This window comes from Nothobranchius furzeri, chromosome 8 (genome assembly GCF_043380555.1).
Source record: "Nothobranchius furzeri strain GRZ-AD chromosome 8, NfurGRZ-RIMD1, whole genome shotgun sequence".
NCBI lineage: Eukaryota > Metazoa > Chordata > Actinopteri > Cyprinodontiformes > Nothobranchiidae > Nothobranchius > Nothobranchius furzeri.
The window spans coordinates 74,010,990-74,032,903 of record NC_091748.1 but is presented as its reverse complement, the minus strand read 5'-3'; the positions used below and the strand labels follow the sequence as shown (position 1 = coordinate 74,032,903).

The window sequence follows — 21,914 nt, the reverse complement described above, 5'->3', positions numbered from 1 at the left end:
CCAGGAGGAGGTTAGGACCCAAGATGCAGAACCAGGATGACACAAGGCCGGAGTAGTAGAAAACGTAAAATCCTTTATTAGGAATAATTCTCCAAAAGTAAAATCCAAAAAGGGCAGGTAGCCAAAAACCTAAATCCCAAAATCCTAATGCGCAAACCTAGAGACCAGGAGACCAGGAGAGGGAAACGAGACAACGCTGACACAAACAATGGACCGACAACATATTGAGACGCAGACAGGGTTATACACACAGAGGGAAATAACCAGGTAAACAGGTGACAGGTGTGTGGGGAGTGAGATCAGAAGGGATCAGGTGAGACTAATTAACTAAATGGGGAAAACTGACTAGGTAAAATTAATCTACAGAGAACTAAAGAAGTGAACTCCTAAACCTGAAAACTAGACACCACAAGAAAAAAACTAACAGGGATGGGATAACTAAATCTGAAATCACTAAGGGGGAACCTGAGGGAAACCTGGAGGGAAATGGAGACCTAAAGGGGCACAGAATACTTAAGGGGAAAACCTGGAGTGGGCTGGGGAACACAAGGAGGCACATGAGGGGGACGCAGAATGCAGAACATGACAAAGTTACTGATTACAATCAGAAATGATAATTAAAAAAAGTTTTTTTCCACATTAAGACAAACAATTTTAAGGTACATGAAGTAACAATGAAATCCTGTGGTCTAATTTGGATACTGCAGTCCATGTTGAAAAACATTTTTTAGAGCCAGCTATTTATTTTAATTCACTGTTAGCACTGTTAGCTCAACATTAGCCTCTAACTTGCATCACCTGACAGAGTAAAACAAAAAAGATGCCGTGGCTTTTTAGGGGTGCAAGAAAGAAGAAGAAGAAGAAAATATATTCTATAGCTCCTCTCAAAAATAAATCATGAGGCGCTTCACAAAAACAAAAAATGTAAAAGATTTTAGAAAATGATTAAAATATATTTAAAATGAGCAAAAAGTAGACAGTTGTGATTAAAACATGTAAAGAAAGAGAGAGAGAGTGAACAGAAAAGAGGGAAATCAGTGGATCCTGAGGAAAGGTGGAATAAGTAGGGAGAGCTGAACAAGGAGAGGGTGATGAATTTCACACCAAAACCAGCCTGAACAGGTGAGTCTTCAGCTGTTTATTAAAGGAGACCACTGAGTCCACTGATCTCAGGCTCAGGGGGAGAGAGGTCCAGAGTCTGGGGGCCACAGCAGCAGATGATCTGTCGCCTTTGGTCTTTAGCCTGGTGCTGCACAACCAGTAGGCTTTGGTCACTGGACCTCAGGGACCTGCTGGGGGTGTAGGGACTGAAGCCTGGTTTATGCTTCTCCGTCAGCTCCGCAAGGGACAGACACGCACGGATTGACGGAAGCGTTTTGCTCTTTTACTTCTCCGTCTCCTGCAGAGAGTTGCAAAGCAATTGCCCGGCAGGACCACAGAAGGCGTAGCGCTGTTCTGTGGTATCCTGTCATGTGTCGGTCCAAGATCGTGTGTTTATATTGTGTTTGTTGTGTTTATAAGAGACTTTTAACACGGACATATTTGTCTCTCATTCTCCCACCGCTTCATGCGCTCCCCACCTCTAAACCCACGTTTCCTGTCATTTCCGTCCACAAATAAAACGCCTGCTGCGCATCTTTTCACTCCTCCAGTCACGGGAGAATTAAACGTTCATATTTTTAGAGTTTTTTCGCGAGATATTCTTCAAGCTTCTCCGTGTCTGCCGCTAGTTATCCTCGGCTCTCTTTGCAATGGCGGCGCTGTAAACAACAGCAGCGTCCTGACCAATCACAAGCTTGCGTAATCCGTCTCGTTCGACGGATGTTTAAAAAAGTGGGCTCGACTCCGTACGTACTTGCGTGCCCTACGCAAGGATGGATAATGGCGTTGCATGTCTCCGCACTGACGCAGACGGAGGAGCATAAATCAGGCTTAAGAAGATCAACAATGTATGATGGTGCTTGTCCATGTAAGGCTCTATAAACCAGAACCAGGATCTAGAAAGAACTTCTGGACCACGCCCATTACTGGCTTTTGCAGACTTGGCAACCCCGTGGGCTTATTCACTGTGGCTCACAGAGCCTACGTCACTTTTCGACTTTTTTACAAGGAGAAAAACTCCCCCGTCAGCCGAGAAGGATTTGTTTCAATGTAACCGTCTCTCCGACATACTTGAGACATTAGATGGTTTTGGAATTATTTGACTTTAAAACTTCTTACTTTTGGTATCGTTAAACATTCATCCTGAAAACATAAACAAACGTGTGACATACTCAACTCAACTCAACTCAACTTTATTTATAAATCGTGCCTTACAGGCAAAAAGATGCCACCAAGGCGCTACACTGATCAAATAAAAACATAAAACAGTAAGTCCAGAAAATAAAACATTGTATCACATGATACAGATAAAACTACAGTGAGTAAAATCGCTATAAGTAAAACAATAAAACTAGTTGGAAAGGTTAAAAGACAGGTCATAAAAACATGTTTTTAGCCTTGCCTTAAAAACCGCAACAGAGGTGGAGGCCCTTATGCTGAGAGGAATCTTATTCCAAAGCTTAGGACCTGCCACAGCAAAAGCCCTATCACCACGCGTCTTTAGGCGCGTTCTTGGGACTGAGAGGAGCATGAAGTTCTCCGAGCGGCGTGACCGTGAAGGGGTGTATGGTTTAAGCAGTGACACCAAGCAAGGAGGGGCTAAACCATTTAACGTTTTTAAAACTAGTAAAAGTATTTTAAAATGAATCCTAACATCAACGGGCAGCCAGTGAAGCGCAGCCAGGACAGGAGTTATGTGGTCAAACTTGCGCCTGCCCTCTAAAAATCTGGCAGCAGCATTCTGGACCATTTGCAACCTGACATAAAATAAAAATGACATAATAACAGATGAGATTCATTCAGTGGTGAAATTTCAGACATTTTACAACAACAGCTTATACGTATATAATCCAAAACTCAAGTTTTAACAATTAACCATATGATGATTCATTCAATTAATGGGAACTTCTACTTAGGTGCACAGGAACCAATGTATTATTAGCTTAATTTTCCCTTAAATTTAATTAAAGTTTAATCCTTTATTAAGGTATTTTATTTTAGCTTCTTTCATTAAAGAAAAAAAAAACAGTTGCAGGTCTGAATAATCATTCTTACCAAAGATAAATGTGAGGTTTCATGAAACTCTGTATTTGCTTCTATATTTCAAAGCAGCCAGATTTCTAAATCAGTATGGATTCCATTAGCCGCTCATTAGCATGACTCGCGTAGATAGATGCTGGATTCACTAATCAGTAGTTGCAATGCATTACCAGCTGCACACACCTCATTACTGTGAGAACTCAACACCAAACATTGTGCAGCAAAACGTGTTGAAAACCAGTTTAAAAAGAAACGTTCTGCTCTTTAAATGATGTAGACAGACTCAGAAACTCCACGAACACAAGTTCCAGTGTGATAATCAATACAGAGGAACTCCATGAAATAGTAAGATTAATACTAATGATGCTCCCCCACCAGCCACGGCGTCATGCCAGAGTAATAACCATCATTGCAGTAATGGCTGCATTCGCCCGAAGGGCTACACCTATGTGTATTTGTGCCTCGGAGTCTGTGATCTTTCTATTTCATTACATTTTTATGCATTTTCAGAGGAGCACTCCACACGTTTCACATTGAACTACAGAGAAGAGCGTTGGACTTGATAACAAAAAAATTGGATTGCAGAATAAAAGTGCAGCACAATACAAATTTCTGGATTTGGCACCTTCGGCAACTCTGCAGCAGAATATCCAGTACTTCAAGAGGAACTCTGCAGCTAAATTATCTCTGTAGAGTTCTTTTGAATTATTAATGGAAATATTATTACTGGTAATTATTTCAACCAATAAAAGCCTTCAGTCATTCCTTTTCTGTGTTGTGTAGGTAAACTGAGTGCTGTAAGAGCTTAATATATTACCTCTACTGATGACCAATAAGCTGTGATATTCTATATAAATATAGAATATAGACCTGCTTGGTCTTTTATTGTTTTAGTCAGAAGATTCTAGGATTCTTTATTCATTAGGGGGTTGTATACCCTTCATTTTGATTCAAGAAACAGTCAGGTTTATAAACAAAATAAGAATTGATTTTACAAACAATTAAAACTTGACAAATTGTTTAAACTATTATTTACTGTGAGTAGATGCGAACTTAAGGGTGGTGTCTGGAACCTATGTGTGAATATAATGTAGTCAGAACTTCCGGATCTCAGAGACCTGAGTTCTGGATATAAAATAATTTGGTTTACGTTAACCTATAAAGTTAATTCTTATCAAAACCCACATCCAGATGCTATCTGTGTGTCCACATTACCCGGATTCAGAGACCCGAAAGTGAGAGGGGTCGGATGACCGCTGGCACCGGAGGGCTGTAGAGTACCGAGGTACCGATTCTTTCAGTCCAGAAATGTCTCGGGTCACGACAGACGGATGAAACCGAGCGTCTTAAAAATAACTCTGAAGGAGTTTTGCGTCAGCTTTGTTCTGCAGGTACTATCTTGTTGTTATCAGCTTTGCAGGCGCGAAAAAGGTTTTAAAAGGTTTTGACGACGTGTCAAAATCTTTGCTGGTTGAAGAGGTTCCGCTCCAGATGGCCGGTCTGATAGCCTGGCAAGCCAGACTAAATAAATGTATTATTTAGTCTGGCAACGCTCCATTGACGGCTCTCGGTTGTGGGGCGGGTTCTACCGTTGTCTTTCAAATGATCTCCGCATGCTACTGGACAATGAATGTGACATACTCACCGCAACAGCCATCGGTAAATGAGGCGGTCCGCAGTTGAGGAAGGAGAAAACACATTTTTTTCTAAAAAGAAGCTCATAAATGCATCTATCTGCTCCTGATTCTAATGAAGCCCAAGTTCTAATACAGGTAGTCCAAAATTGATGTAAAAGCCGTTTCAAACGAGCTGTCGCCATCTTGTTTTCTCTCTGTTGCATCATCCCACCCACCAGGCATATAGAGTGCCCTGATTGGCCCACAAAGCGGATAAAGCTCTGTGATTTGTTCACTAAGCAGAGAGAGCACTATGATTGGCCCACCATTATGGACCAATCACAGCTCTTTATGTGTTTGAAACCCCTCTAGAGAGCTGTGACTGGCCAGCCAGAATGCTGTTAGGGGCTGCAGAGGTTCCAGTGGAGCGTTCCTTGACCAAACTTCGCAAAGCAAGAATTTGGTCTAGTTCACTAGGCTACCGGTCTGAAGCTTTTTCTCTAGAACTCTCGAACTGTTCGAACTGCTGAATCACCAAAGTGATCCAGTTTTACTGGCCGATGTTATGATTGAATAGCCAACGTGTGTGTGTGTGTGTGTGTGTGTGTGTGTGTGTGTGTGTGTGTGTGTGTCTGCTCTGTCTTCTCGATCCCCAGTGAGTCGTGGAGGATGGCTGCTTATACTGAGCCAGGATCATCTGGAGGTTTCTTCCTGTTAAAAGGGAGTTTTCCTCTCCACTGTCGCTGCATGCTTGCTTAGTATGAGGATTGCTGTAAAGACTCTGACACTAGTCAGTGACTTGATGCAATTTGCTGGGTTCTTTATATAGGAAACTTTTTGTTTGATTGGCTTAATGAACTGACCTGAATTGGAATGTTTATTATGTGAAGTGCCTTGAGATGACTCTTGTCGTGATTTGGCGCTTTATAAATAAAATTAAATTGAATTGAACTGAACCAAAAGTTGACAAGTTTGAGGAATATTACCAAGAATCTCAGAAACACACGCCCACTTTGATTCGGAGGCTCTGAACTGGGTAAAAGGTTAATTATGTGTCATGCGTTTAACTTTACTTTACTTTGTCCTTGTGTGAGTGCAAATGGTGATGACCTCATCAAGTAAACATGCTAAAAATATATTATTAAGCACAGATTAATGAAACATTTGATTGTTTTATAATTATTATAAGTAGTAATAAACAAATGTTTATTTAATGATTATCTTTAATTTTAAAATCTTCTTTTCTTCTGATCTTCTGTGAATCGAGGAGTTTATTTAACGAGTTCCTCTCTAAAGGGACCTTGGTAGGAGAGAATGTTATTGTTTATCTTTTTATTATCTCTGTCAGGGCTGCAGGCTTTCAGTCTCCTGTGAGGGAAAATATTGTAGGTTGTGTCATAGCCAGGGTAAGTTGACCCGGCTGTGGATCTGACCTGTGGGTCTCAAAATCAGGTCATTTCATGAAGTTACATCTGTATCAGTTTCATTCTGTTCAGGGTCGAGGAGACTGCCTGTCCCAGGGAAGTAGATCCTGGACAGTTAATCAGAGAAACACAAAGCAGACAACCAGGATCACAAACATTCACTTTCCTCAGGTCAGTTCAGAACCTCCTGTAGCATCGTGGGAGAAATCTCAGGAATAAAAACCATCCGTTTACTGAAAGGACCCGAGTAGAATTCAGACTGGTAGCCTTCTTCTTTTGAGATAGCGTTGCGAACCACAACAGCACTGTGCGGCCAGTTAAACGTATACTCCATGTCTGAACCTGTAAGAATTTTACAATGAAATAACCACAAAACAGTGAAGAAAGGTTAAATCCAAACATATTCCTCCTCAGCCAGCTGGGAGGGTTTTCAGTTTTTCTCCTTTCAAAAACCAAAAGAGAGAAGTAGTAACTATTTGCAGTCAGTCAGTGAGCTAACGCTGCAGCCCTGGCATTTGTAATTCAACACTAGCTCCAGATTTGTTTTAAAAACTGAAGCCAGTAAACAGGAGCGACCCAGAAGTTATTTCTTGTACCACTAAGAAGCCACGGCATTTTTGATTTTTACTCTAATATCAAGTAAAGCAGGCCAGAGGCTAATGTTGAGCTAACAATGCTAACGGTGAATTAGAAGTGAATCTAAAACATCTCAAGCAACAATTTCTGCTTTATAAATCACACCTTTCCTATAAATGTGCTTAGGTGTTTCTGGATCACATCCTTCGATCAGCGAATATCAATAAATAATAAATAAGTAAAAACATTTTTAAAAAGTGGTCAGATGGAGCCTAAGATAAATAGTCATTGATAATATCAACAAAAAGGACACTATGGCGCATACGATCGCCGTCTTTTCCAGATTCAACAGAAACATTGAATGAAAATATTTAATTTTAAATGGAAAATGGCCCGTATTTGATATAGTGCCTTCTTGAGTCATGGAACCCCCCAATGCTTCACTACACAATCAGTCATTCACCCACACCCTGGTGGGGATCAGCTACGATGTAGCCACAGCTGCCCTGGGGTGCACTGACAGAGGCGAGGCTGCCGAGCAGTGGTGCTACCGGTCCCTCCGACCACCATCAGCAGGCAAAGGGGGTAAAGTGTCTTGCCAAGGACACAATAACAGTGACAAACTGAGTGGGGCTCGAACCTGCAAGCTTCTGATTACCGGGCGAGCACTTTACTCCTGTGCCACCGTCGCCCCAAAAGGGCTTTAGGCAGGAAAAAATATTCATACCAAACGAAGCCCGACGTTTGGCGAATCCCCTCCGGAACAAGCCGGCGTTTATTCGGAATGTCCATCTGTGCACCTCTGCATGATATGGTACAGTTTTAGGTACAGTTTTATTCCGGCTCTTGGAGAATACAGACGCTTTTTTCCTCCTCCCCTCCCTATCTTATACCCAAGGCTGTTTGTCTGTCTTTGGGTGCACGGTGCTTCTACATTTTTTCTGGAAACTGGAAATTATTTAAAATGGACCTGGTCACCTGGTCTCTCAACGCGACTGACAACATTTTCTCAATGATGAGAACGGGAGAAGGGGCTCCTGGGTGCCCCTCTGGGACAGAGCCAGTTGGGCATATCATGGACTCCTGGAAACAGTGGAACCTGATCTTCCTCTCTCAGCTGTCTGTAGAGGATTCTGAAGACGTATGGATATTTGTGGCATTGGTGTCAGGTTTCCTGCTGTTTGGCCTGAGTGGTTACCTGGCTTACTGGAAAATTAACGAGCAGTCGAGGAATATTGGCTCTTTCCCAGAGCTCAGGGATGGATTACACCGCGCTGTGAATGCACAAACTCATATAATTGTCGAGATGAGTCGTAAGCTTGGAACTTTGGCTGAGATTCATGCATTGGCACAAAAGATGGAGGCGATCAAGGAGCGAGTGGACGAATCAGCACCGATTGGGATAGATTAATTACGCCATTAGTGGATTTTGAGAGGTTGAGGTCCAGCGGAACTTTAAGACAGAGAAGAAATTATCTCTGTCTGGCCCCAAAACAATTTCTTATCTGAACCTGGTGCCCTTGAGCCTGTGAGGCTGAAACGATCCTCCCTCTTCCCCGCCCCTACTGCTCTGTGTGTGGACAGTCTGGACACGCAGTTACACATGCTGACCGATCGCCTGTAGCTTTCAGCAAAGCAGGGGGTGGGGGTGGGGGGGGGGGGGGGGTGACGGCTCCCAATGACGAGCCGGCTCCCATCGTTAACTTCAAAGAGCCGGCTCTTAGAGCCGGTTCGTTCGCGACCGACACATCACTAAGGGGCATGGATTTCAGGAAGAGCCACAGCCAACCTGTGCAGAGAAGAAACGCACGTTAACAATCATGAGGTGTAGACCACAACACAGACGGGATTCTTACTTGATTGTTATGTAACACAGCTTTATCCCGAGGCCTGCGCTAAGAATCAACTGGTACTTTTCTATTAGATCAGGCTTACCCAACAAGCAAATAGTTCAACTACTGTAGTTTGACTAACTGAAGAGCTCATTTACAAAATGAGAAGCAATTTTTAATAAAAATCAACAAACCTTTGTTGCTTGACATGATTTGAAGTAAATGATAAAAATATGCAACATTTGGAAAATTAAAAAATGTATTCCTCCATTCCTCACTAATATACAGCCAGACCTTTTTCTAGCTACTCTCCAGGTTTTTGCTTTTAGACATTTTAACTCCTGTTGTTGTGATTTACTTTAGTAAAGTCTACCTTATTTCTCATTTTGCTGCCTCCTACCTGCATTTAGCCATCTACTGTATACTCTTGCTTAATTATTACATTATTCTCCTGCTGTGTTTCAAACATTGTTTTTGTGTTACTTTTACTAAATGATGTCCTCATGTTCAGATTTAGACCCATAATCTAAACATCAGCTGGGTGATGCTTCTACTTGTGCCAAGCCTTTTTGCTGATAAGCAGTGTCAGAGGACTTGCGACACCTGAAGCCACTGCCGACTGGAACCACTGACCTTCTGGCAACAGTTACCACCATTTTACAGTAATAAAGCTGATTTTAGAAACAGGGTTATAAATCTCAATGCTTCCTGCTGATTTATCTGTCCTATAGATATCTTATCTGTAGGATCCTGGTTACGTAACTTGCCTTGGAAAAACAAGAACAGGTTTAAAGGATTCATCCAAATGTGCAGCAAAGCTGTTAAAGTACAACCGAGTGACCTCTAAACTATAAAATCAGAAACACAAAGAAAGTCCAGTCAGTTCTTTTTGACCCAAGTCACCCCCAGCTGTAGCAGAACAATGGAGCCAAGACCTCATTTGCTCCTTTTTGCTACCGACCTTTGGAATAATACGACAAAACGATAGTTTTTTTTTTGTTGGAGTAAATGTTTGTGCATTTGCCACAAATCATCAGGAAGAAAGAAGAAACGATTTATTCAAACAGCATTTTTAAACAGCTGTTGCTGACCAAAGTGCATCACGGAAACAGATCCCAATGCAAAAATGATAAAAGACATCAAACACTGGCACTAGACTAAAATCTAAAAGTCACTTGCTAATGATCTGCACATCATATATAATGTAAAATGACACAAAAACAAAGTTAAAAGAGGTAGAAAATACCTTATTTGTCCCCAATTCAAAGCAAGCTCATAAAAATGGGTCTTCAACAAGGTTTTAAAATGACTCAGTCTGAGCAGAAAGTCCGTTCCACATCTGGGGCCTGCCACAGAAAAAGCCTGATCTCCACGGGACTTCAGCTTGATTCTGGGAAGTTCCTCAAGAGGCATGGATTGTTAAAAGCTCAGATAAATAAGGGGCAGAACCATGTAGAGACTTAAAAACAAGCAACAACAGTTTAAACTGGACCCTGTATGCTGCATGAAGCCAGTGCAGGAACTCCAGAACTGGAGTGATGTGCTCCCTACGTCCTGTGTGTGTTAATAGGCAAGCAGCTGCATTCTGAACCAGTTCAGTGTATGGATGACTGCTCAAGGCCACGGGAGTTGCAGTAATCCAGCCTACAGGATATGAAGAGGTGGGTCACCTGCTCAAACACATTTGGAGGGAGGTAGCGCTTCACCTTAGCGAGCTGTCTCAGATGGTAGAAACAGGACTGGACCACTGCACTGACTTGCCTTTTTAATTTAAAAGAGCCGTCAATAAACACCCCCAGGTTTTTAACATGAGGTTTACAGGAAGGTGCCATTGGACCCATGAGGCAAGCAACAGTCTCTGGAGACTCATTTCCTCATTAATGTGCACACAACACCACAATGCAGACTTATTAAAGAAGAAAAACTGAATCATCATATGGTTTTGAGTATTCAGACGCTTTGCTTAGTATTTAGTACAAGCTCTCTTTTGAGCGAATACAGCTACGAGTCTTCTTGGTAAAGTTGCAACAAGTTTATTACACCTGGCCTTGGGGATCCTTTGCTGTTCCTCCATGCATATCCTCTCCAGTTCTGTCAGGTTGGAAGGTGAACATAGGTGGACAGCCATTTTTAGGTCTCTCCAGAGATGCTCAGTTGGGTTTAAGTCAGGGCTCTGGCTGGGCCATTCAAGAGCACCTGTGTGCTTAGGGTCAGAGAAGGTTCTTGTCCAGGATATTCCTGTACTTGGCCACATTCATCGTTCCCTCGATTGTAACCAGGGACGAGCGAGTACACCACTATCTGTATCTGTTCAACCAACTAAATGATCTGTATCTGTACTCGGAATGGGCGTGGCATAACCCGGAAGTGGGTGTGGTTTACATCAATATATTATTTTAAGTCTGAAGTTGATATGGATTGATCAGAAGTTGCTATGTGTATTGTTTATTTGAAAACTATTTACAGAGCAGCCTCAGAATTGAGATGAAATGTTTTCGATCACAATAGTGAAGGGATTTTAGGATTTCACCATCACAAGGTGTTTGGGGGTTAATAGTTCAGTGTGTTTGGTCATCAGAACAACACGCTCAGAGCAGCACTTTGAAGCAGAGCATGCAGAAAGCTTCAGTGTGGCGGAGGCTCCTCACAGACTCGGCCAAACACAAATCATTCTACACGCTGTTTCCATTGATCCCTCCCTCGGCACATCGACGTGAGCCTCTATTAGTTGTTTTCTCACCCACCATGGCTTCCTTTCCCCCCTTCCACCGCCGCCTCCTCTCCATCCTTAATATTCTCTCTCTCTCTCACGCTGTTTAACTCAGGGGATCAATCACTGGTTGCCATGACAATGAAACCACCCATGCAGGTGTGTGTCATGTTTCCTCTGTGTGTGTGTGTTTTTCTGCAGGATGGCTGTACCTGCTTCCCACCAGCCAGAGCGGTGAGGCCTCTGGTGGTAATCCCGCACTGCCCCTGCATTCGGAGTGGCTCTGACAGCTGTCTAGTCGAGATGCTCTCACCTTCCACACTCTGCTTCCTCTCAGCTCGGTGCAGAATAATGACCAAATTCAAAGAAAAAGGGGGAAAAAACCTGTCAGGTCTGTTTTGTTTCTGTTTGCTTAAAGACGCTCTGCATGAAAACTATTGGAATATGTCCGAGATGCTAGCAGGGCTGAGTGGAAATCGTTGTGCATAAGAGGCTTTTAATACAAATTGGTATTTTGCCATCGGACAGACTGCCTTTGGTTTGTTACATCCTGTTTAGGCACTGAAAAGGGATAGCTCCTGCCTGCAGCCACAGAGCACCTGCGTAGTCAAAAAAAGGATCAGATTCCTAGAAAAGAGAAACTGCATCACCTCTTCTGTCTTTTATCCCAAAGCCTGTCTCTTTTCCACGTAGTCACCCACTTTTCACACCTTCCTTGTATCCCCTCTCCCACATCTTTCTTCCTTTTCAGTTGTTTCTTTCTTTCTTTTCGTCACCACCGGCCACATCTCTTTCTTGTATCCAGCCTCGTTTTTTTCTGCGTCTCCCTTTCAGCTTCCCCAGCGATGACTGATTCAGAGGGTATTTATAGGAAGACACACTGGATAATTAAGAGGGATGGTGGTACTTTTAAACAGTCGACCATTTTATCTGCTCAGTGTGGTAATGGAGAGTGGTATTCACATGCACGCAGGCTGACCTTGCAAAAGAGAGGCGGCTGTGCATGAAAAAGGAGTTGCAAAGGAAGCTGGCAAAGACGGACCGCATCATAATCATCTGGAGCTCAGAGCGGGCACCGTTCGCCAAAGAAAATTAATCATGTTTTGTAAATGCTAGAAGTGCCACATGAAGGGTGTTACTGAGCAGCGAAGGTCATCAGGTGAATGATGTAACCAGAAACGAGCAGAGTGAAACCATCTAAAGGTTTATGAACGGCAGTAAACAACATTCAGAAGGAACTGGAGAAACTGCACTCACGGTGACATTTAACCTTTTGATACACATTCAGTGTGTTTGGTAGCAAGAAGGTCACATGTTAAGATCCCAACTGTGTCCTCCCTGCATGGTGTTGGCATGGGGAGCAGAGCTTTCAGCAGCTCCGCTCCCCATCTCTGGGATTCTCTCCCTCAAGCCATCCGTAAGTCTGACTCGCTCTCCTCCTTTAAATCTAGACTCTAAACCCACCTGTTTCAGACTGCATGCTGCTAGTGTCACCTTTTCCATCTTCATTGATTTTATTATCTAGTTTGTATTTTTAGGCTTCTGTGTGTGATTTTTGCTGTTTTTATCTTGGTTTCTTTGTTGTTATTTTATTGCTGTAAAGTGTCCGTGTGTCCCTTGAAAGGCACTTTTAAATAAAATGCATTATTATTATTATTATTATTATTATTATTATTATTATTATTATTATTATTATTATTATTATTATTATTATTATTATTATTATTATTGCATGTGTGGGATTTCTCAGGCAAAAGGTGCATCATCTCATTTTCAGAATAACTAAGTTTTACAGACTTTAAATGGTAAATGACCTGTATTTGTACAGCGCCTTCATCAGGTTCTACAACCCCCCAAGGCGCTCCACAACACAATCAGTCATTCACACGCTGGTGATGATGAGCTACAATGTAGCCACAGCTGCCCTGGGGCACACTGACAGAGGCGAGACTGCCAAACACTGGCGCCGCTGGTCCCTCTGACCACCACCAGCAGGTCAGGCGGGTTGTGTCTCGCTCAAGGACACAACAGCAGCATTCTCTGGTAGGAGCCGGTATCAAACCTACAACCTTCCAAATACTAGACAACCTGCTCTTCCTCCTGGGTTACTACTGTCCCCGTTGTTTTATTGTGACAGTTCGAAAGTCATGGCAGGATTTGTGAATTGTTGGACGATTTCCAAAACTAGTGTGATATGGTGAGCGTCCTGTTACTGTATCCCGATTGGTCATGCGCCCTGGTTACTTGGCTACGGGGATGTCCCTTTGGCTGACTGGTTAGTGCGCGCGACTCTCCCCCGGGTGTCTAGGGATTCCGTCTGGGCCCTTGTTGATTCTCCACCTTGCCACACTAGTACCACTTTTATCACATGTTTTGGTGCTATGTCTGGCTGCACAAGCCGATTGCATGCACGAACAATCTCTGCGCTGTACCTTGCTCTCTGATTGGCTACATGTCACATTCAGCAGGCAGCACACTTGGTTATTATTGAAAATCAGGCCAAGACAACCCAACACGTTTAAAAGCCCCAATTTATGATCAGACCGGCCCCCAAAGCTGGGGGCAGGATGCACTCCATTACTGTAAAGGCTCTAAAGATGATCTCAGATACAGACAGCTGCAAGAAAAAAGTATGTGAACCCTTGGGTTTAATAATGGATAAAACCTCCTTGGGCAGCAATAACTTCAACCAAATGTTTCCTGTAGTTACAGACCACATCTGCACAATGGTCAAGCTTCTGTCTGAAGAAGACAGCTTTTTGCAGTAATTTCAGATATTTCCACTGATAAAAGGCCAGGAAAACAGCCGGTTTGCACCGGTGAACAGAGACCAAGTGTAAAAGTGCCGGTACTGCGTGCCAATGTGTGCCAGCCCACTGTTCAGAAGCCTTTACTGATGTACTGAGTTCAGCAGCAGGAAACCACACAGTTGCATGTAATGTGTTCAGTTACATTTGAAAAAGTGAGAACTGATCTTCTCAAACTGCAAACACCGTTTGAGTTTGAAATGATCTGGATGTCACAAATTCTTTCTTTCCCTGAGAAAGTCTCAGTTTAACTCTCCAATTCTCCAAACTTGGTCCAAAACCCAAAGTTACGGTCCTGTTGCATTCATATTCATCTTCTGGTGAAATCCTCTACAAGTTTCAGAATTTTGGTGCAGTAGAAAACTAAAAAGCAAAAGGAGACAGCTCCCCGCGGCTTTAAGAGAGGCCAAACATAATAACTCAAACACAAGTCTCCTTTCAAAGGGAAAGTTCTGATTTTGTTTCCGTTTTTGTCAAAAGTTATTTTCCGTTTTGTTTTTGATGTGATGTGGGACTCTGGCAAACTTCAATAATGAAAGTCAGTGGAAGGAAGAAAAAAGAAAAATATAAATAAACAAAAACAAAACCCACCGAGGATGCATGCAGTCTTTTGTTCCCTGATGCAAGCGAGATTGATGCCCCTCTTCCTCCCGACAGTAATATCGCCCAGACCAGGAACCAGTCAAACTTGAATTCTCAAAGTTGTGTAGCTGCAACAGCTGCAGTCGTACTTCATCAATTGTTACAGTGGATGGAGGGTCAGTGAAGGATACAGGGAATGTGGAGTCTTAGGATGATGAACAGACTGTTCTGTCAACACATTCTCACACCCAAAGTGTCAAAATATGACGCGTGTGACCAAGCGTCAATATATGACGATCGGGGACGCCCCAGCGCGTCAGGAGACAACAATCAGGGTCACTCTGATGACGCAGCATCCCAGAGCGTTGGTATCCGACACCGGTGGTGAGACGGACTTTAGAACGACGTGTGAACTACTTAACCTTCCCCTCGCCCCAGTCCTAACCTTAAGGTCACAGTTACTGACCTTAAGGTTAGGATTGGTGTGAGGGGAAGGTGAAGTAGTCGAATAATGTCCGTGTGACGGCGGGCGTCAAACACTGACGCCAGCAGAGCCACGTGTCCCTGCGTGTCCCTGGTCGTCGTCTCCTGACGCGCTGGGGCGTCCCCGATCGTCATATATTGACGCTTGGTCACACGCGTCATATTTTGACGCGTTGGGTGTGAGAATGTGTTGGTTCTGCTGCTCATCAAAGACAAACAAGTGGCAGCAAATGGACGAAAAGTATGAAAGTTGAATGCAAACATTGACTTATATAATAATCACATTCCACAAGTGAAGCAAAACAAAGGCTTTTTATTTTCTTTCCTGGTGTTTTATGGCCAGATGTTTTTTATTTGGTTGATTTTGTAGCTGTATGTCCACATCACTCCCTGTTTTTTAGATTTAGCTATTCTGATCTGCTAACACCCCCCCGATTGTGAACGTGAGTGAACACAAACTTGGGGCTTATTTCGTAATTGGAAAATTAGTAAAACTTCATTCCTCAAGTTCAGGTGGTCAATAAGGTCTGTTTGATTCCTGCACGACCAAAGTGAGATGTAAGCCAAGTGGTGGAAGGCTTCGAGTTTAAGGAGTTCAGATCGCTGTGCTGACCAGCTTTGTGACGTGGTCACACACACGTTCAGCCTGAGCCTTTAGTTGGAGCACGTCTTCATCCTGTGGAAGACCTCCTGTGTGGTTCCAGTTCCTAAAACATCATGTCCCAGGGAACCAGACCACTACAGACCAGTCGCCTTGAACTCCCATCTGATGAAGACTATGAAGAGACTCATCCTCACCCATCTACTTTTAGTGGTGATTGCTATGGCCTCCGCCCAGCACTCCCCGTGGGGTTCCAGTGTTGACTGGTGCAGTGAGGTGATCTCGTCGGCGGAGGTGGACGGCTGTGCCACATCTTCGACTGATTACCGGGCTGGGAGTGAAAGGACTGTGGATGCCATCAGTGGAGGAGGAAATCTGAGACGGGACGGCAACCCTGAAATTCTCCTCCGCTGTCGTTAAAGCACCGCCAGCTTTCCAAAAAACAAGAAGCCTTTAAGATTATTTGGAAACACAAACATCCTGTTGTGAAATACAAGTTCGTCCTCGCTGGTCGATAAAAACACAAGAAGCTTTTGGAGCTTGGAGATTAATAGTGGAGCCTGGAGGTTCTCTCCTGTGGTTTTTATTTTGTTTAACTTTTCCCTTGACAGAAAACTGCCTGTTGTTCAGGAACCCACAGCCAGGTTATTTTTGTTAATTATTTATTTCTGTTTCGTTTTGTCCTCTGATTTTATATTCATGATCCTACCTAATTTAGACGTATCCGTTAAGAAAGCGTCCTCCCTTTTGTTCATCATTTGGTTTTAGTTACGGCGGCCTTCCCCAAATAAAATCTATTAATAACTAACTTCTGGTCTAATGATGTTACCCCCTCTCCACACTCACACCACCAGAGCCGGGATGTAACAGTGATCCCGGAAGTAGACTCACTGAAATGTTCATGTAAACCAAACATGGGGGTGGAAGACGCGCTCATCTACCTGCAGCACCGGGCTCGGACTCACCTCGAGATGCAAGAAAGCACTGTGAGAATCATGTTCTTCAAATTCTCGAGTGCCTTTGACACCATCCAGCCGTGTCTACTGCAGCAGAAGATGAGGGGCGCAGGAGTGGACAACATCTGACTGCATGGACCTCCAACTACCTCACCAACAGGCCACAGTACGTGAGGCTGCACAACTGTACGTCTGAGGTGGTTGTGTGAAGTAGCGGAGCTCCACAGGGTACACCTCAGACTTCACCTACAATACCAGCAGCTGCCACCTTCAGAAGTTCTCTGATGACTCTGCCATTGTCGGCTGTGTGTCTAGGGGCTTGACTGTCATGATGTAGAGATGCAGGTGAGCAGTAACAGGAGGCAGACTGGCAGGCAAAAGTACTGTTCAACATGAATAATGGGAGGTGGGTCGACACGGGAGGAAGAGAAGCCGAACACTAAGAGATGGTTTAAATACATGGGGATGATCAAGAATCAGGTGGGTAGGACAGCAAGGAGCAGGCGAGTCCAATAGTCATGTAAGGAGAGGAGACAAGACAACACATCAGAGGGAGAAGGAGCAGATCCCGACAATGACCTGGAGTACAAGTCAGCCATCATGGACTTTATGGACTGGTGTGAGCGTAAACATCTTCAGTAAAACAAAGGAATGAGGATGTTGGGGAAGATGACCTTCATCTTAAAACTCCCCCCACATTCACTGTATTCCACCGTGGAGACCACGGACAGCTCCTTCAGAGGTAGACTGAGGCATTCCAGACGTTAAACAGAACACTACCGTAGGTCATTCATCCCCTCTGCAGTAAGAGTGTAAAACTCCTCAGTTTAACTGGTACTGGTATTATCCTGGTACACAATAACGGCAATGCAATACTCAGTGTGTGTTTAATACTTGTGCAATTCCCGATTTGCATAGTATGTCTGCGTCTCTCACAGTATGCTGCATAGTTCTGAAACGCAAGCTTTTCATTTTTATTTGTAGTTTTTAGTGGTTAAAAGTTACAATACTAGCTTACTGCCTATGCGTATAGACATGTACCTTTATTATTATTCTACAAATTATCCTCTTAAAAGTTTGTGCTGCTGTAACAAGTGAATTTCCCCTCTGAGGGATCAATAAAGTCCATTTCCATTCTATTTTATTATTGCCTTTTCTTTTTGGCCTGACTGAGCTGGACCTCCAGCAGGCTATTTCCATCCAGCCCCAGGTTGGGACTAAACTTCTCTGCTTAAAGAACAAGTCACCCCCTGCCAAATTCTTACAACTCCCACTTCCTGTTTGAAAAATGAAACAAATGCTGTTGCCTAGCAGAACGAGAGGGTGGAGCCGCTAACAAATACACACACTCACGACATTGTGACATCATAATGTACCAGCTAACATCATAGTGTACCTCTTAGCCAATAGCGATGGCAGATTTAAATTCAAATGCAGTGCTGAGTTTTTACCTGACGATGGTGCATCGCTGACAGTTTTAGGCAGAATATTTAAATTTTACCTAAGATGCACTAAAGTGCCAAATTATTGACTACATTTGTCTACAGCACGATCAGACACTCATTTATATAGTTTATCAGCAAAACAATGTTGATTTGGGGTGACTTGCTCTTTAATGGATGAGTTTCTTTGGTTGTTTGATGATTGAAGGGAGCATGAGAATGAAAGCTGAGTTATGCTGAACTGATCTGTCATGGTGAAGGCTTGAAAGTAAAATCTGTGGTCGCTGTGGTCGTGAGTTGTTAGGGCTGGGGGTAAACGATTATTTTTAAAACGATTATTCTGACCATTATTTTATCGAATAGTCGACTATTCTAATGACTATTTAGAAAATTAATCTAATGATTATTTTTCTATTGCACAATTAACAAAAACCAGAAAATCTCAAATAAATTCCTCAAAAAAATTGATTAATTCTTACTGTAAGAGAATAAACATTACAGGCCTTCCATTTTGTATAACACTGCGTTTATTGTGTTGGTTGGTTATGTTCTGATGACGTGTAGAACTTGGGAGTGCAGGCTGCTGCCTGAGAGGTGGTAGAAGATGGAGTGTCTCCATGCTGCTTTGTTTTGGTCACTTATGTGCGTGAGGCGAGTGGTCTTACGGGTTAAACCAAACTCAGGTGGTATTTTACACCAAACCGAAAACCCACAACACTCTAAATGTAATAAAAGGGAGATCTACACCACAAAAAAGATGAACTCTAAACCAAAACGTAACAGCTTATCCCAACGCAAGAAGCTGTTAGCGAAGATGCTAACAGTAGCTTTACCAACATTAAGTTCAAGTTACCAAGTTTAAATAAACCAAAAACACCCAGCAGCAAACAGACCAGCACGGAGGAGAGACTGCTACCACCAAAACAGCTCTCCTCATGTCTGAAAGAAGCTCCTTTATTAAGGGAGAAGCGCTCCCGGTGATTTTCTACATCTGCGATAGACACGAAGCAGCGCATCTGACCCCGGAAGTTGTTGTCCGTTGCCGGGAGACGAAGGGGCAAAACAGGAAAATAATCTAGTAGTGGACGGACGTTGTTCCGGGTCTTCAGTATTTGGCGGAGATGTTAGTGAAGGCGGAGAAGAGGGCGAACTAGAGGAAGAACAGGCAGATTCCTCCTCTATTTACAAACTCCTGGGGATGCAACAAGTGGGCGCGGTGCGTCGACTTCCGGATCTGACGTCGACAAATTTTTAGAATCGAGCCATCGACTTCGTCGAGGCTTCGCTACAGCCCTAGTTGTTGGTAAATACTACAATTACAAATGGCTGAAATGAACTTCCTCCACAGAGTGGATGGAATTACCCTCTGGCATAGAGAGAAGTTCTGTTGAGTTGATGCTCCTCTTCATCGAAACGAGCCAGTTGAGGTGATTTGCATATCAAGTCAGGATGCCATGACTGGTTTCAGACAGTTCCAAAAGACGGGAAATTTGGGAAGACTCCGATATTGCTGGAGATGTTACATCTCCATGTGGTCCAGGAGTCCCTAGAGAGGAGAGATTGATGGAGATCTTTGGATCTCTACTCATGCTGTTCCCTGAGAAGCAGAAGAGGAAGGACTCATATAATTGTCGAGATGAGTCGTAAGCTTGGAACTTTGGCTGAGATTCATGCATTGGCACAAAAGATGGATGCGATCAAGGAGCGAGTGGACGAATCAGCACGGATTGGGATAGATTAATTACGCGGTTAGTGGATTTTGAGAGGTGCAGGACCAGCTGAACCTTAAGACAGAGAGGAAATTATCTCTGTCTGGCCCCAAAACTATTTCTTATCTGACTCTGGTGCCCTTGAGCCTGTGAGGCTGAAACGAATACTGAATACCCCCCGAAGAAATGACATCGCCACGGCAACTCTGTCTCCCTATCCCAGCCTGGGCGGGACTGCGAGCTGTGAAGACTGCTGAATCGTTCCAGGAGTCACTGTGACCTCCAAACCTCAACGACTCCTCCCCCTGTCCAGACTGAGGTGACGAGCGCTGCTTATCGCGGCTGCATTCACTGACGTGTGGAGAGTCCCGACCCACCACCCCACCTAGTGGACACTTATGTTGTGTGATGTCTGAAGTCTGTTGCATTTCTGTCTGAGGTGTTTTTTTGCAGAGCAAAGCTGCCCTCCCTGTGGAGGGTAACTCTGAAGTGCCTTTTTTTCCTTCACCTGAACCAATCCTCATGTATCCCCTCTGATCTCTATTAAGGTAGCGCGACTCGGGTTGAGAATGACCACAGTCACCAATTCTTGTCATGTGTCTATGCCTATGTATGTATGTCTGATCTCAGAATTGTGTGTACTGAAACTCTAATTTCCCTCTGGGATTAATAAAGTATCTCTGAATTGAATTTGAATTGAATATGCGGATAGTTGGATTGACACCCCACCCCAAAACTTTAATCAAAGTAACAGTGAGCAGTTTCCTGCTCCTCCACCCTACATATTGAAAGTGGAATTACAACTGTCATAAACAACCCTGCCTGCAGCAGCCTGCAGTAGCTAGCGCTGAGAACAAGTTAGCACGAACATGAGCCAACTGATGGGCTTGACACACGGGAGGCGACATCGCCTCTCCTCCATTCATTTTCAATGAGACATGCGCGACAAAGCGATAATCGCGGGTCTCTCTCCTACTAAGCGAAACGCGAAAAACGTCCGTGTGAAAGTTTGCACTCGTGCACGTGTCGTGCACGGACGACCCAGCGACGCGATCCCAGAAAGTTGAAACATTTTCAACTTTTCATCGCTGTCGCTCGGACGAGGACCAATCAACGGAGGTTTCATTCACTGACCAATGAGCGGACATAATGCTCCGCACTTCTCTGAGCAAACATGAAGGAGAAGTTGATTATTATTATGTTTTATATAGTAAAATCAGAAGTAAGATTTCACATAACTCTAGCAGCACCTTGTGAAACATCATATCTACCGCTTTATTAACTCTGAACAGCTTAAATAACCTTAATTCCCTCCAACCTGACACAGCCAAACAAAACAACGGAAGTTTCGATTTCGCCATGGAACAGAACGCGTAGACGGCTTTGCCGCTGGCCGCTGCCTCAGATCGCCTTCCGTGTGACAGGTAATAAAAGCGACAGCGACAAATTTCGCTGATCGCGGTCGTTTGTCCCCTCCCGTGTGTCGAGCCCATGATATTACAATAAACCACAAAGTGAAACAATCCACACAGTTGGACAAAAAATATTATTACTTACAAGCCCAGTAACAACAAAGCCAGGTCACCATCATTCCCTGATTCTGTTGCCCCCTTTAGCTCCCTCAAACTGGTGTAGGCCGCGCTGATGTTCACTCTGGTTTTAGCTCTTTGCTTCACGGGTTTCTGGTCAGCAGAGGGCTGCAGAGTGGTGTCAGATGTGAAACTGGTCAAGTTTTTGCCTCAACAACCACCGAGATCAATGGTGAAGCTCTAAAATTAAAAAAACAATCGATTATTTAACAATTTTCTTTAAACAGTGGCAGTGAGAACTAATCATTCATCTAGGTTGTGAATTAGTTCTAGTAAATTCACCTTATTAAGTCACACAAAGACGACAGAACAAGAACAGATATGTTAGGATCCAGAACAAAATCCTTGTTTAAAGTTCATCTCATCAGTTTACCCAACAACCAGACCAACAAGGCCCGTAACGGGGTTAATAAATATTAAACAGATATTTACAAACATAATTCAGC

The 21,914-nt window shown here is 43.5% G+C and overlaps 1 long non-coding RNA gene across 1 annotated transcript in view; it reads left to right on the top strand.

Moving 5' to 3' along the window:
• LOC139071586 (uncharacterized) overlaps positions 1–11,722 on the top strand; it is a 13,111-nt gene extending 1,389 nt beyond the window's left edge. Inside the window, exons 2-3 of the long non-coding RNA XR_011521430.1 lie at positions 10,160–10,250; positions 11,501–11,722. This is a non-coding gene — a long non-coding RNA (uncharacterized lncRNA). The remainder of the gene's footprint in view (positions 1–10,159; positions 10,251–11,500) is intronic.
• Positions 11,723–21,914: the final 10,192 nt, after the last annotated feature.